The following is a 14,697-nucleotide window of genomic DNA, read 5'->3' as shown; positions in this document are numbered from 1 at the left end:
CTTGTGTATGGTATTAACCTGTGGAGGACCAAAAAAGTCTCCGCCTGTAGAGAGAGAAAAAGAGAGAGAGAGAGGGGGAAAGCGACAAAAAAAAAAATTCACCGGCGGGAAGAATGGCAGAGGGAACCCCACGAGCGAAGGAGACACTCGTGGAAGATGAGGAGGCTGGGCCTTTGAGATCTGGAGTTTATGCAGAGAGCAGATCCGAACCTGTTCAGTGTACCCATAGCTGCAACTCGGTCAGGTTAGCAAAACCCACACATAACCTCATTGGTCAGGGCATCCCATTGGTCACAGCATGGTTAACTTAGCAAATCCCTCATTGGTCAGAGTATCCCATTTGTCACAGCTTGGTCAACAAAGCAAAACCCACACAGCTCCTCGGTCAAGTTAGCAAAACCCACCCATACCCACATTCTGCAACTCGGTAAAGTTAGCAAAACCCACAAAACCCACCCACATTGGTCAGGCTTGGTCAACAAAGCAAAACCCACACAGCTCCTCGGTCAAGTTAGCAAAACCCACCCATACCCACATTCTGCAACTCGGTAAAGTTAGCAAAACCCACAAAACCCACCCACATTGGTCAGGCTTGGTCAACAAAGCAAAACCCACACAGCTCCTCGGTCAAGTTAGCAAAACCCACCCATACCCACATTCTGCAACTCGGTAAAGTTAGCAAAACCCACAAAACCCACCCACATTGGTCAGGCTTGGTCAACAAAGCAAAACCCACACAGCTCCTCGGTCAAGTTAGCAAAACCCACCCATACCCACATTCTGCAACTTGGTAAAGTTAGCAAAACCCACATTGGTCAGGGCATCCCATTTGTCACAGCATGTTTAACTTAGCAAATCCCACGGTCACTGTCACCGTAGTCTAGGTATTTTTACTCACTGTATATATAATAGGTCACAGAGACACATACAGACACACCACAGCCTCCTTCTCTCATTACAACACACCACAGACACACCACAGCCTCCTTCACTCGATCTCACCCATGGATTCAGCAACAACACACAGGTAAGTTTTTCCCTGAATCGATTTTTGTTTCCTTTTTTTTGCTGAATAGTTTCAGCTTGTTTTGCTGAATCCTTGGTCTTGCTGTTTTGCGTGTTAGTTTGTTGCTGTTAGATTTCGTTTGAGAATCGATTTCCTTGTTAGTTTGTTACTGTTTTGCTTGTTTCCCGGTAGTAGTATTAATCGCTCTGTTTTGTTGCTGGCTGAATGTTTTTGGTTTTCGTTTCCTTATTTTGCTGAATCTCGCTCTTAGGTGTTTGTTTCCTTGTTCAATCAGTCTGTTTTTCCTTGTTTTTGCTGTTTCATCAATCTGGTTTTTGCTTTTGCATGTTTCCCGGTAGTAGTATTAATCGCTCTTAGGTGTTTGTTTTCTTAGGTGTTTGTTTCCTTTTCAATCAGTCTGTTTTTCCTTGTTTTTGCTGTTTTCTTAGGTGTTTGTTTTTGCTGTTTCTAGGGTGAACAAGCTGTTGTTAGAGAAAGAGGAGAGGGAGTTGATGTACCTTGCAAGGAAGGAGATGTATGAAAGCGTGGAAGAGATGTTTCCAAAGCCAGGGGAACACTTGCGTAAGCCTCCTTAGGGTGCGAGTGCCTAGGGTGCGAAAGCCTAGGGTGCCAAAGGCTTCTAAGCCAGAGTCTTCAAAAGCTGCTGAGGTACTCGACTGGACTGAGGTGTTGGTATGCCCTCCTCCTGGTAAAATCTTCTCGAGCAAAAAGAAGCTTCGCACTCTCTACCCCGAGTAAGAACAGAGTGAAGATGAAGATGAAGAAGAAGGCAGTGAAGTTTTTCTTATGCATGTTTTTTTCATTTGCAACTTTTCTAAATCTCTTAAAACCTTGACTTGAGATGAGTTGTAGTTTGAGATTTCAGATTTGTTTCTATACATTTATCTCTTTTGGGGGTTGCATGGGGTTCATGGAGCGATTAAACAATGCTGTCTAATTCAAGTATATCACTAGTTCACCACTAAATAACTTGCTAGCTAGAAACTTCTCAAGAGGATGATTGTGATCACCTTGGTAGGTCCTTACGTCGATTTTTTCCCCTACATATTTTACTTGTTAGTCAGTGAAAACAGTTCTTCGTTTGATAAGATTTTTTAATTTGACTCTCTATCTATGGAATCTACTACTCATCTGATAGAAAGAACTATATAGTACCACAAAAGTAGCCTCTGTTTCTGTTAACCAACCAAACAAATCAGAGGAAGATAGAGGAGATATCAAACTCAAATACCCAATATACCTACCAGACTTAACTAAGAATCCTCAACCGAATGGCTCCAAACTTCACATCGCTATAGAAGAATAGACCACATGTCTTTGGAGTCAATAAACGTAACTAAGAAATGGGTGTGTGGAAGACTTGTTAATGTCACAAAAGTAGCCTTACTTCTTCTATTTATCGGACATGCGGTAATGTTATAGTGATTTAGCAAATGATATCATATTTGTTAAATAAATATGTAGCTCTTTGATTACATTACATAGTTGGACCGGTCTAAATGAAACATGTGTATTACTTTTTTAACAGCTTTTACTTGACCGTTCACTTTTATAGTTTTAGCGCGAAATGCTCTGGTCAGATTGGCCCTGTCAAACACAAAAAAAATGTTTTGACATTCACACAATGACGCCAAACGTTTTCTAAATTTATAAATGGTCCAGTAAATGTCTAAATATGATCGTTCACCTAATACTAAACAATCCATTCACAACAAGGAGTCAGTTAGACACAAATCACAAAAGCAAACACAAATCATCGGAATAAACATAAATATCTATGATCTCAAGTTTGTTCTATACATTTTATCTCTTGGGAGATGAGGGCTCAATAGAGCGATTAAAGCATAATAAAATAATTACACCAGTAGTTAACATTCAAATCACAGATCAGAAACTCTGGAGAGGAACTGAAGTTGCCTAAGGAGAGGACTAAGAGTCTCCATGAGCTTCTCACAAGGATGGTTATGAACACCTTCGTAGGTTGTTACAACAACGTTTGGATCTTTTGCCAATCTCTGCTTTTGTTTCTTCACGTTGCATGTGTGGTATGTACATCTGTAATAGCTCCTGCAATAATTATTTTTATAATTTCAAATGAGTAATCAAATAATATTTTTGGTTATATATAATTCAGGGATCTGTTTATATAAACAATACGAAATGAACGCTCTAAATTCCAAGACACAAGCAATAACGTATTGCAAGTTTGCAACCGGACTAACTCCAAATGATGACTTGGATCGTTTAGGTTGTTAAACAAATGTTTCCCAACTAATATATAAACACGTGACCAATAGAGTTTGCATTGTATATGTAAGTTTTATTGTTTAGACGTTTGTTGAAACATTTGATGTTTGGTTTTTGTTTTTCTTCTTCTTGTCGGACATTTGATGGAGTATTTGTTGACTATCTATGACTATCACATTTATCTTAATCCATGAATTATATGAATTATGATACGATACCGTAGCCCATGCTTCAATCGCGGAATTCACAGCCTCTTTTTTGGATTATTTTTGACATATACACTTGGTGGAAACATGTGATTGTATCTAGCTTCCTTTCAATATTTTTTTTCTTTTTTTTTTTTCTTTTAAAAGGTGTTAGATATTCGGTAATATGGACAAAATTAGGTATACAATCATTCTAAACACTATCACTGAATTTTAGAATGATTAAGTCATTAAATTAAAACCTACAAACCCTTAAAGCCCACTATCATTTTACAAAATTTAATAAGTATATGATTATTATTATTATTATTATTAGCCCTTTAACAAAAAAAGTATATGATTATTAGTTATTAGTTATGTGAGAAGCATAATTCAAACGCACGAAACATTTTTTGGCAGCTACTTTTTAAGTTTTAACTATTCAAATTGAGCGCATCCAAAATTCTTATTAGTAAAAAGTAGAAAAAAATACAAACTTTGTTATTAAGTTTTTTTTTTCTTTTTTAGTATGAAAACTTTATTTAAGGAGATAAACTCCAAAGCTAATATTTTTATACAGCTTACATGAAAGCCATTAACTCGGATTTGGCAGATGAAGCATTTTTGACCGTTACTAATCCGATCATCTCACATATGGGGAATATCATCAATACAACAAAACACATTGCATATTGCTTACAAATTCTACGGAAACAGAAATTCAGGCCTAAATTTTCTTCGAAATCTTAATGCGATCGACGAGATGGTGGTTGATGTTTTGGGAAAATCAAAAGTTGCAATGGATGTAATGCGGAAAGCGGTTGTTGATGCAAAGGAAAGAAAAAAAGCAAGAGACGAAGCAGAAGATGGAGCGCAAAAACTAGCAAGAGATGAAGAAGTAAGGAAGAAAGCAAGGAACGAACCAAGAGAGAGAGCAGTTTACACTACTATCGTAGTTAAGTTAAATAGTTAATATGCATACGAGTATATAGCAAAGCAAAGCATGGTATATGTTCCCAATGTTAGCTTCAAAAACTAAAAGCATTGGATTATCTATACTATTAAAAGGGATTAAGAGATTATTACATGAAATGTCACTCAAATAGGAATAAAGATATGTATATCCTGTATCCAAACAGGTTGAATTCGGGCAGTTAAATTCGAAATTGTTTATATGTAAACATATTTCATTTGATTATATATTTTGAGATATATCTGGAAACAATAATTTCTGATTTTGATGTTACCTAATATACAAAATCATCTATTTTGTTTATGAAAATAATTTAAATATTTTTCTATAAAAATCGAGCAATTAAATTCAAAATTGTATATATGTATAAAAATTCAATTTGGTTATATATTGTGAGATATCAGCGTAAACAATATTTATAATTTTATATTATGATTTTCCTTTTTCTAAAATCTATATTCCAAAACTAAATGAACAAATCTAAAATAACTACCAAAATCTTTTTTGTTAGTATCCTAAAATATACTAGGTTCGGACCCGCACGTACATGCGGGGTTATGCTTATAACCAAAATTAATTTTGTATATAATTTCAAAGTTATACTAATTGAGATTTTAATTTGATATTTGGTTTGGTTTATTAATGTTTGAAAATTTAAAATAATAATGATTTTACCAGTATCTTAAAATTTGGAACAACATAACGGTTGGATTGGTAACAAACTAAATCAAATAAATGATTGGTTAGATTCTATTAATTTTGTGAACTATCAAATTGGATATATAACCGCTAACAGCGACGAAAATCCGTTTGAAACATATAAATATGGCCGTAACTCTCTTTTCGTTTTGTCAAGTTCCATTATGTCCTACACCCGTTCTCAAACTTTCGTTGCATAACAGAAAGCATTCCCAATATGAGACATTCCGAATGAGAAAAGTTTGTATTTTCGATTGAAAACGGGAGGGGACCAGACGAAAACATAAATTCACGAACTCACGTATGAAATAAACATAAATATAATTCATATATAGTATATCTATATATCATATGTTTTAATAAAAATATTACAAAATTAATTGACTTATTTATTCGTACTATTTTATATATGTTTCACCTATATTCGATTATGTTTTTTTTAAAATATTTCTAACTGTTACAGAACATATTTTAGTTATTTTTTTTTATTTTTTATTTTATTTTGAACTTATGCTAGTTCAATTGAAAATAGTAAAATTTATTTTAAATGTCATTAACCCAAAATTTTGTCATTTGGTTTATGACTATTTGGGTGTTTAAGTGTTAATCAGTACTTTAAGACTTGGATTAGAAATTTTTATACTATGAATTATACTATGAGTCATCGTTACCTTGAATATTTCATTAGAGATTCAAAATGACCATGACTTAAAGTCTATAAAAATTTTAAAAGTATTGAGATTAACACTCAAATACTCAAATTTCAAGGAAAATTTTAATAGACTTTTTAAAGATAACATTACTTAAAAACAAATTTCAAGGTGCTTATGTTATAAAATTTTAGTGCCATGTGTGATTTTTTGTTTTCTTTTCCATATACATCCCAAATTATAGTGCCATTTTAATAAAGACGGTTAACATCATATATTTGGAAAATAAGAAAATAATATAATTTAATACATACAGCTGATTATAATATAGTCATGGAAGATTAATTGTACTTATATAGTTTATGTACCCCTTGCTGTATTTGCTGGTTTCAAAAGTTAGTTAATGTTAATGCAAAGCTCAACTACATACTATAATAAGAATTTCCTAGAAAGATTTCTTAAATAAATCTATATAAAAACTGAAAAAATAAATACTAATATAGTATTTTGTGACTTACCGAGTTCATGTAAAAAAATATGGACTTATTTTAAGCAATCAAATGTAATTTTATTGTTTTGCAGATGCTATGTCAATTGGATGAACACCCGTTCATACTACAATCCTTCCTTATATACAATCTCTAGGTAAAAAAATGTATGCTTTCAAAAAAGATCTTGATTTGTATATAAATGATAGAAAATTATAAATTTAACAAATCATAAGAATCATAAATCTTAAACTGGACACAGAACATAGTATTGGCAAACTAAAAAAAAAAGAATATCTAATATAATAAAGTAAGGTTACACCCTCTAAGAAGTTCTATCTATCTGCCACGTGGCATCTCTGAATACTTTGGTTTTTATTTATTTTTTTTTTTCTAAAAGGCCATCATTTTTTCTATAACAAAACCAAAAAGGTATATTACAAAGATGTGATACAAAGCCTTATTGAAGTCCACATTTTTTAATAATAAAAGGCTAATTTTTCATTTATATAACGAAACCCAAAATGGTATATTACAAGAATGTGATACAAAACATTATTGAAGCACAAATATAAACCCAATTATATATGAAAAGACACGTTAACAGACACGTTTTAAGATGACAGTCCTAGGTTCATGTTGCAGATGAGAAAACCGCCGGAACATCGAAAGTTGCTCACCGCCAATTTGAAGTTGCCGAGAAAACTACATCGTCGACTAAACAAACATCATATTGGAGAATGGGCTGTAAATGGAAAATATGCTGTAAATGGTTAATGGACCAAAGAATTTTATCGTCATGGATTTAACCAGAAAAAAAAAAACAAATTACCGCGTCACACGTTGAGCGGGTTTTTTTGTTTAGTTTTAATATATTTTAATTATTTATTTTATTGTATTTCAATAATTTTGAGTATAATAAACTGATGAGTTTTCGTTTCTTTAACTTCATTGGTGTATTACATGAGTCTGTCGATTTTTACTAATTAAATGGTATATAAGATCCAACTATTGGGGCAGTATCTATAAAAAAACGTAATCATGAGTTGACGAGATATACACTATGTTTTTTAGGTATCCTAAGCAATGTTCTAAAATACAGTACATATATGTTAGACGTACCGTACAACCATATAGCGTCATATTCGACTATTTAGACTATACGGTTCTATTTGTATATAGAGCAAATTTGACTACACGGTTTTATTTGTATAGATTCGACTATTTAGACTATACGGTTAAATAAATGCATGCAACTAAGTTTGGCTTTAATCTAAACGTTACAAAAACCAATTGTACTCAGCTCTTATCTTTTAATGTGATGTACTTAGCCTCAATCTAGATCAATGTAAATTAGAAACAAAACTGCACATTAAAGTGTATTAAAAGCAAAAATGAGCCCGAAAAAATCACAGTTTTGTAACGTGAGGCTACTAAAATCCCACACTAAACTTTGTAAGTAAGGTTACACCCTCTAAGAAGTTCTATCTATCTGCCACGTGGCATCTCTGAATACTCTGGTTTATATTTTTAGTTTTTTTTTTTAAAAGGCCATCATTTTTTCTATAACAAAACCAAAAAGGTATATTACAAAGATGTGATACAAAGCCTTATTGAAGCCCACATTTTTTAATAATAAAAGGCTAATTTTTCATTTATATAACTGAAACAATCCTTCCCGTTTTTTTTTTAATACCTTAATTTACTAGTGGTCCCATACCCACTAACATCCTATCAACAATCAACAACCGCGGATAATCAAATAGCAACTTCCATTAAACCAATAAAATTCCAACAATCCAAAACAATAACCAATACCATAATCCAAATAAAGAAATAGCCAACAACTAACATCCTACAATGTTCCGTTGACTTAATCTAGCAACCTAACAATAGCTAGACCGCAACCAATCAAGCCTCTAGAACATCCCTTCCTCATCGCCTTGATTCCACGATCACACTTTGCCTTTACCTGCACCACAAACACATATTGCAATGCATGAGTATTTTATAAACACTCAGTAAGGCAATCCTCCCATCTACTGGGCTATACACACAAGCAATAGAGTAAACAATAACCACACACCACAATCAACACACAACGATTAACGAACCAGGACTCAGCATCGACCGATGCCAACATGCATCGACCGATGCCAACTGAGGAAGCATCGATCGACGCAGAAGCTGCATCGACCGATGCAAGTGCAACTTGCATCGACCAATACCCAGTCTGCATCGACCGACGCATGCTCGACGCAACACGAAAACCCTAAAGTTTATCGCGCCGTCCTCGCACTTGCATCGACCGACGCAAGCAATGCATCGATCGACGCAACGTCGAGCACCGTGATTTCCCCGAAGCTTCTCGCCGGATCTCGTTCCTACAACCACAGAAACTCATTCCCAAGCCACAAGAAAGCTTCCTAACGTCCTTAACTACGATCTAACACATCTAACAACACCAAACAGGCAAGTTAAAGGTTCCTCTAGCTTAGATAAGCCATGGTCATGCACTTACCTGTGCCAAGACGAATCTGAACAATAAACAAGCAAGAACAAGCCTCTAGGAAGCTCCTACAACGATCCCAGCTACAGATCTCTACAGGAACGCACCAAAACTCCAAGAAATCTCCAGAAACTCTCAAGAACTTTTCCTCTCTTTCGTTTTCTCACAAAAACGGCCAAACAACACTAATGGAACAAAAAGTCGACTTAAGGGTTTTTCCCTAACCCAAAACGCAGTGTTTTACTTAAGTCAAAAACGCACAGGAACAACCTTGCATTGACCGATGCACAACTTGCATCGACCGATGCAGAACCTAAACTGGGATTTTGGTTCACGGATGTTACAATTCTCCCCCACCAATAAGGATTCGTCCCCGAATCCCGCAATACCGTCCATCCTCCAAGGACCTCCGTGCCACCGTCAACACGGCCCGCACGTCCCTAGACCGGACCAACACCGTCAGCCAAGGTTTCCCGTGCCACTGTCGCAACAGCCCGCACACCTCCGACTGACCCTCGAGGTCTCCCTCTAGCCAATATACTCGCATCATAACACTATTTGCTCACAACTCAGTGCTTCCCCCGTTCGTGGTCGCAACCAACGAATCATGCCGGCTCGCTATCAGGCCAACCGCCTTTAGCTACGGCATCCAGGAAGTCACTCACACACACTCCCCCCGCTCTCGGGTCGCAACCCTCGAGACATACCGGCTCACTGCCGAGCCTCGGCTCACAGCTACGGTATCCAGGGAGCCCCACATATCCCGCTCTTGGGTCGTCACCCTCAAGCGCGCTCTCGGATCGTCATCCGAAGCAACATACCACTCCCACTCTCTGGCCACAAAGTCCATCGAGCTATCGGTATCACGTGAGTTGGGCCCACACGGCCTTGAGCAAAACAAATACTGATGCCAACGAGTATCTCCCGACTAGATCTACCTCATCCTTTCCACAAAACTTTCCTTTCTAGAAAACTTTCTAATTCTGGAAACTTTCCTTTTGTGGAAACTTTCTATTTATGGAAACTTCCAAAAATAGAACCCGAACTATTTCTCTTTTCCCATGACAATAATAGTCAAACACAAAGAAAAAAAACTCATCTTATAAATCTCAAAAATGTCATAATCGTTACAATCTCAACGAAAATACATCAGAAAAAACCAAAAATACAACAACCGGAGCCAACAACCCGCATCCCGAGCACCACCTCATCTTGATACTTAGTCGCACAACCAACCACCCCTAAGCGACCAAAAAAAATCAAGAGAGATGGGCTGGAATATTCCGTACCCGCTCCAGCCACGGACTACAACTCGGACCCGGCTAGACAACTCAAGTCGCGGTCTGCTTCTCAAACCACTTCTTAAACCTTGCCTTCATCCTCGCCTCGGGCTCCCAAGTCTGCTCCTCTACTCCGTCACAGTCCCACAGGACTCTCATCAAAGGAATCTTCTTCTTCCGAAGTTCCTTGACTCTCCTCTCGAGCACCCTCAATGGTCTTGCCTCTAAAGTCATGTTAGGCTGAAGATCCTCAGGAATCTTAGCCAACCACTGATCACCCTCGTGAAGACACTTCCTCAGCATCGACACATGAAATACCTTGTGGAACGCACGCATAACCTCAGGCAACTCCAACCGATATGCCACTGGTCCCACCCGCTCAACCACTCTGAACGGACCCATGTACCTCGGACTCAACTTAGTCTCTGTCAATGACCTGTTCGGACCCCGCAACATGGCCATCTTGAGGTACACTCTATCACCAACCTGAAACTCAAGATCCTTTCTCCTCTTATCAGCATAGCTCTTCTGCCGATCCTGAGCCTCCTTCATGTTCAGCCTCAAAACCCGAATCTTCTCCGAGGTCTCCTGAACAAAATCTGCACCAAATATGCTCCTCTCCCCCACCTGAGTCCAACATAAAGGTGTACGACACGGCCTCCCATACAGGGCCTCATAAGGAGCCATCCCAATACTAGCCTGGTAGCTGTTGTTATAAGCAAACTCCACCAAGCTCAAGTGATCTGCCCAATGACCACCCCAATCCAGCACACACATCCTCAATAAATCCTCCAAAATCTGGATCGTCCTCTCTGACTGACCGTCCGTCTGAGGATGATAGGCTGTACTCATATGCACCTTCGTGCCCATCTCTGCCTGAAACGCCCTCCAGAACACCGAAGTGAACTTGGAATCTCTATCAGACACAATACTAGCAGGCACACCATGCAATCTGACTATCTCCCTCACATACTTCTTGGCCAAAACCGCTGCTCCATCAGTTTTCTTGATGGCCAGAAAATGTGCAGACTTAGTCAAACGGTCCACAATGACCCAAATAGCATCAAACGTCCTCGACACAGGTAAACCTACCACGAAGTCCATCGTGATCAAATCCCACTTCCACTCTGGAATGGGTAAACTCTGTAACAAACCACCAGGAACCTGATGCTCCGCCTTCACCAGCTGGCAAGTATCACACTTCGCCACCCAGTCAGCTACGTCCTTCTTCATCCCGACCCAGTGATAATACCGCTTGAGATCACGGTACATCTTGGTCGCCCCTGGATGAATAGAGAACTTGCTCGAATGAGCCTCTCTCAGTATCTCCTGCCTCAAATCCTCACCCTTGGGCACACAGATCCGACCATGCACAAGGATAGTACCATTAGCAGAAACCTGATACTCTGCACCCGCAGCCTTAGAGGCATTCACCAGCCCCTCATCACTCTCCTGAGCTAACCTCACTCTGCTCAACAAATCTGCTCTATCAACTGCCTCCAAACCCAAAGGTTCTTGTGAGATAGCACACAAACTCAATGCACTAATCTCACCTACCAACACCTCCATATCCTGCTCCTGAGCCGAAGCCACCCGCTTCCGACTCAAGGCATCTGCAACCAGATTAGCTTTACCAGGATGGTAAGCTATGTCCAAATCATAATCCGCTACTAACTCCATCCAACGCCTCTGCCTCAAATTCAGCTCAGGCTGAGTAAAAATGTACTTCAGACTCTTGTGATCTGTAAATACCTGTACCTTCCCACCATACAGATAGGATCTCCAAATCTTAAGAGCAAAGATCACTGCTGCCATCTCCAAATCATGAGTAGGATAATTAGCTTCATGCTTCCGCAACTGCCGCGAAGCATAAGCTATAACCTTCCCCTGCTGCATAAGTACACAACCCAACCCCACTCTAGAAGCATCTGTATACACAACATAAGGCTCGTCCTGCTCAGGCAATGCTAACACCGGCGTGGTAGTCAACATCTGCTTGAGACTTGCAAAACTTGCCTCACACTCTGGTGACCACACAAACGGGACATCCTTCCCTGTAAGCTTAGTCATCGGCTGAGCCATACTCGCAAAACCCCGAACAAACCTCCTGTAGTAACCTGCTAACCCCAGGAAACTCCGAATCTCAGTGGCACTCTGCGGCCTCGGCCACTCCCTGATGGACTGAATCTTCTCTGGATCCACTGAAACTCCCTCAGCTGAAACAATATGACCCAAGAACCCCATCTCACGCTGCCAGAAACTGCACTTACTCAGCTTAGCAAACAACTTCTGCTCCCGCAGCTTCTCCAACACTGCTCTCAGATGTACTGCATGCTCCTCAGGACTCTTAGAATATACCAGGATGTCGTCGATGAAAATGATGACTGACACGTCCAGAAACTCCTGGAACACGCTGTTCATCAATCTCATAAACGCAGCTGGCGCGTTTGTCAACCCAAACGGCATCACCACAAACTCATAGTGCCCATATCTCGTCCTGAAGGCTGTCTTCCTCACATCTGCCTCATGAATAGGGATCTGATGATAACCTGAAGCCAAGTCGATCTTGGAGAACCAAGTAGCACCCCTCAACTGATCCAACAACTCATCAATCCTCGGGAGAGGGTACTTGTTCTTCACAGTAACTCGGTTCAAACCCCGGTAGTCAATACACAACCGAAAACTCCCATCCTTCTTCTTAACAAACAACACCGGAGCTCCCCACGGTGAACAACTAGGACGGATAAAACCCTTGCCCAACAAATCCTCCAGCTGCTTCTTCAGCTCTGCCATCTCTGCTGGAGCCATCCTGTAAGGAGCCTTGGATAACGGCATCGTCCCCGGTTCCAGCTCAATGGTAAAAGGATCCGACCGAGATGGTGGTAATCCCTGCAATGACTGGAACACATCCTCAAAGTCCTCCACAACCGGAATACCGCTAACCGTAGACTTCCCCACTGACTCTGGCATAGATATAGTAACCAGATAGGCCTCACGGCCCTTCTCGATCATCTTCCCTGCCTGAACGGCTGAGATCACGAGACTCCCCGAAGTCGGTCTAATACCCTGAAAAACCAACTTCCCTCCTGGACGCTCAAACTCCACTCTACCCCGATAGCAATCCAAATGCACCTTATACCGATGCAACCAATCCATACCAAGAATGACGTCATACAACTCCACTGGACTGATAAGCAAATCCGCTGGCCACGACTCTCCTGCGATCTGAATATCAACTCCTCCAGCTCGTCCAATAACCCTCAGAAACTTGCCTCCAGCAACTCTGACAACTCCTGAACGCTCTCCAGAATCCCCTCTGATCCCCGCACTCACGGCACACTCCGGAGTAATGAAGCTATGAGAAGCTCCAGAATCAAACATAACATGGGACTTAAACCCGCCCACCAACAAGGTCCCTACACAAATCTCATGTGTTGAGAACCTAACACTTGACCACAAGCAAAAACAAATATAATCTGAACTATTGAATTGACTAAGTTCGAATCTCAGAGGTTATACCTGTGATCGCTCCTGCACTAGTGCCACCGGGCTCCTGAGTCGAGTACACCTGAGTCGTCGGCTCAATCCAACCCACCGGCTGCACACCGTGCTGCACACCCTGCTGCACCCCTGGCTGAGCTCCAGCCTGCAACACTGCTACTGCCCTCTGCTGCAACTTGGGACAACGAGGCTTGATATGCCCCGTCTCTCTGCAGTAGTAACACACCCGAGTATCTGTCCGCGGCTCCGTCACCGCCCGCTGCTCTGTCACTGCCCGCTGCTCACCTCTCTGTGGACAGCTAGACACCTTGTGGTCCCTACTACCACACCCAAAGCATTTCGCACCCCCGTGCCTCGATCTCTGCATAACATCAAACTTCCTCTTCTGCCCCTGCGCAGGCTTGCCGCCCTTGCTAGGAACAGAAAGCGGCTGAGACTGCTGTGGCTGCACCGAAGAACTGACCACAACCACCTGTGACCTCAAGTCATCCTCTATCCCAGCTGCAACCTCAACCAGCTCTGCTCTCGTAGCATAGCTCCTCACTCTGCACCGAGTCCTCAAATCATCCCGCAGAGCCAACAAAAACCTCCGCACCTGAGCCGCCTCTGGCTCCCATGCCCTGCCTGCATACCCCACAAGCCGACTGAACTCTGCATCCAGCTCCCGCACTGTACGGTTCCCCTGAGTCAAACCCAAGAACCGTGCCTCCATACGATCAAGAGCCTCCTGAGGAAAATACTTGGAGTTAAACTCCCCCACAAAATCTCCCCAAGACATACCCCTCTGCACCCTCCGTGCTGTCACCGACCTCCACCACACACGAGCATCTCCTGACAAGTAAAACACTGCCAGATCCACCCTGTACCGGTCGGGACACCTAAGCGAAAGGAAAATAACCTCCATTCGCTCTCTCCACTCATCCGCTACACTCGGATCGGTACTTCCTGAGAAATACCCTGCTCCCACATGCCGCAGCTGCTCCATCATCCGCACATACTGAGCATCCACTGCCTCGGCCCCCGGCTGCACACCTGACTGCAAACCCGCCGCAGGCTTAACCTCTGGAACCTGCCCACCAACCCCTGGCGGCACTACTGGAACCTGCCCACCAACCACTGGCGGCACCACTGGACCCTG

At 40.9% G+C, this 14,697-nt stretch overlaps 1 long non-coding RNA gene across 1 annotated transcript; it reads left to right on the top strand.

The window, feature by feature from the left end:
* Nucleotides 33-1,972, top strand: LOC104757438. The gene is made up of 2 exons (XR_762429.2): nt 33-1,027; nt 1,479-1,972. It is a non-coding gene; the product is annotated as an uncharacterized LOC104757438 (long non-coding RNA).

Source organism: Camelina sativa, chromosome 17, assembly GCF_000633955.1.
Source record: "Camelina sativa cultivar DH55 chromosome 17, Cs, whole genome shotgun sequence".
Classification (NCBI taxonomy): domain Eukaryota; kingdom Viridiplantae; phylum Streptophyta; class Magnoliopsida; order Brassicales; family Brassicaceae; genus Camelina; species Camelina sativa.
This window is presented reverse-complemented; position numbering and strand designations above follow the sequence as displayed.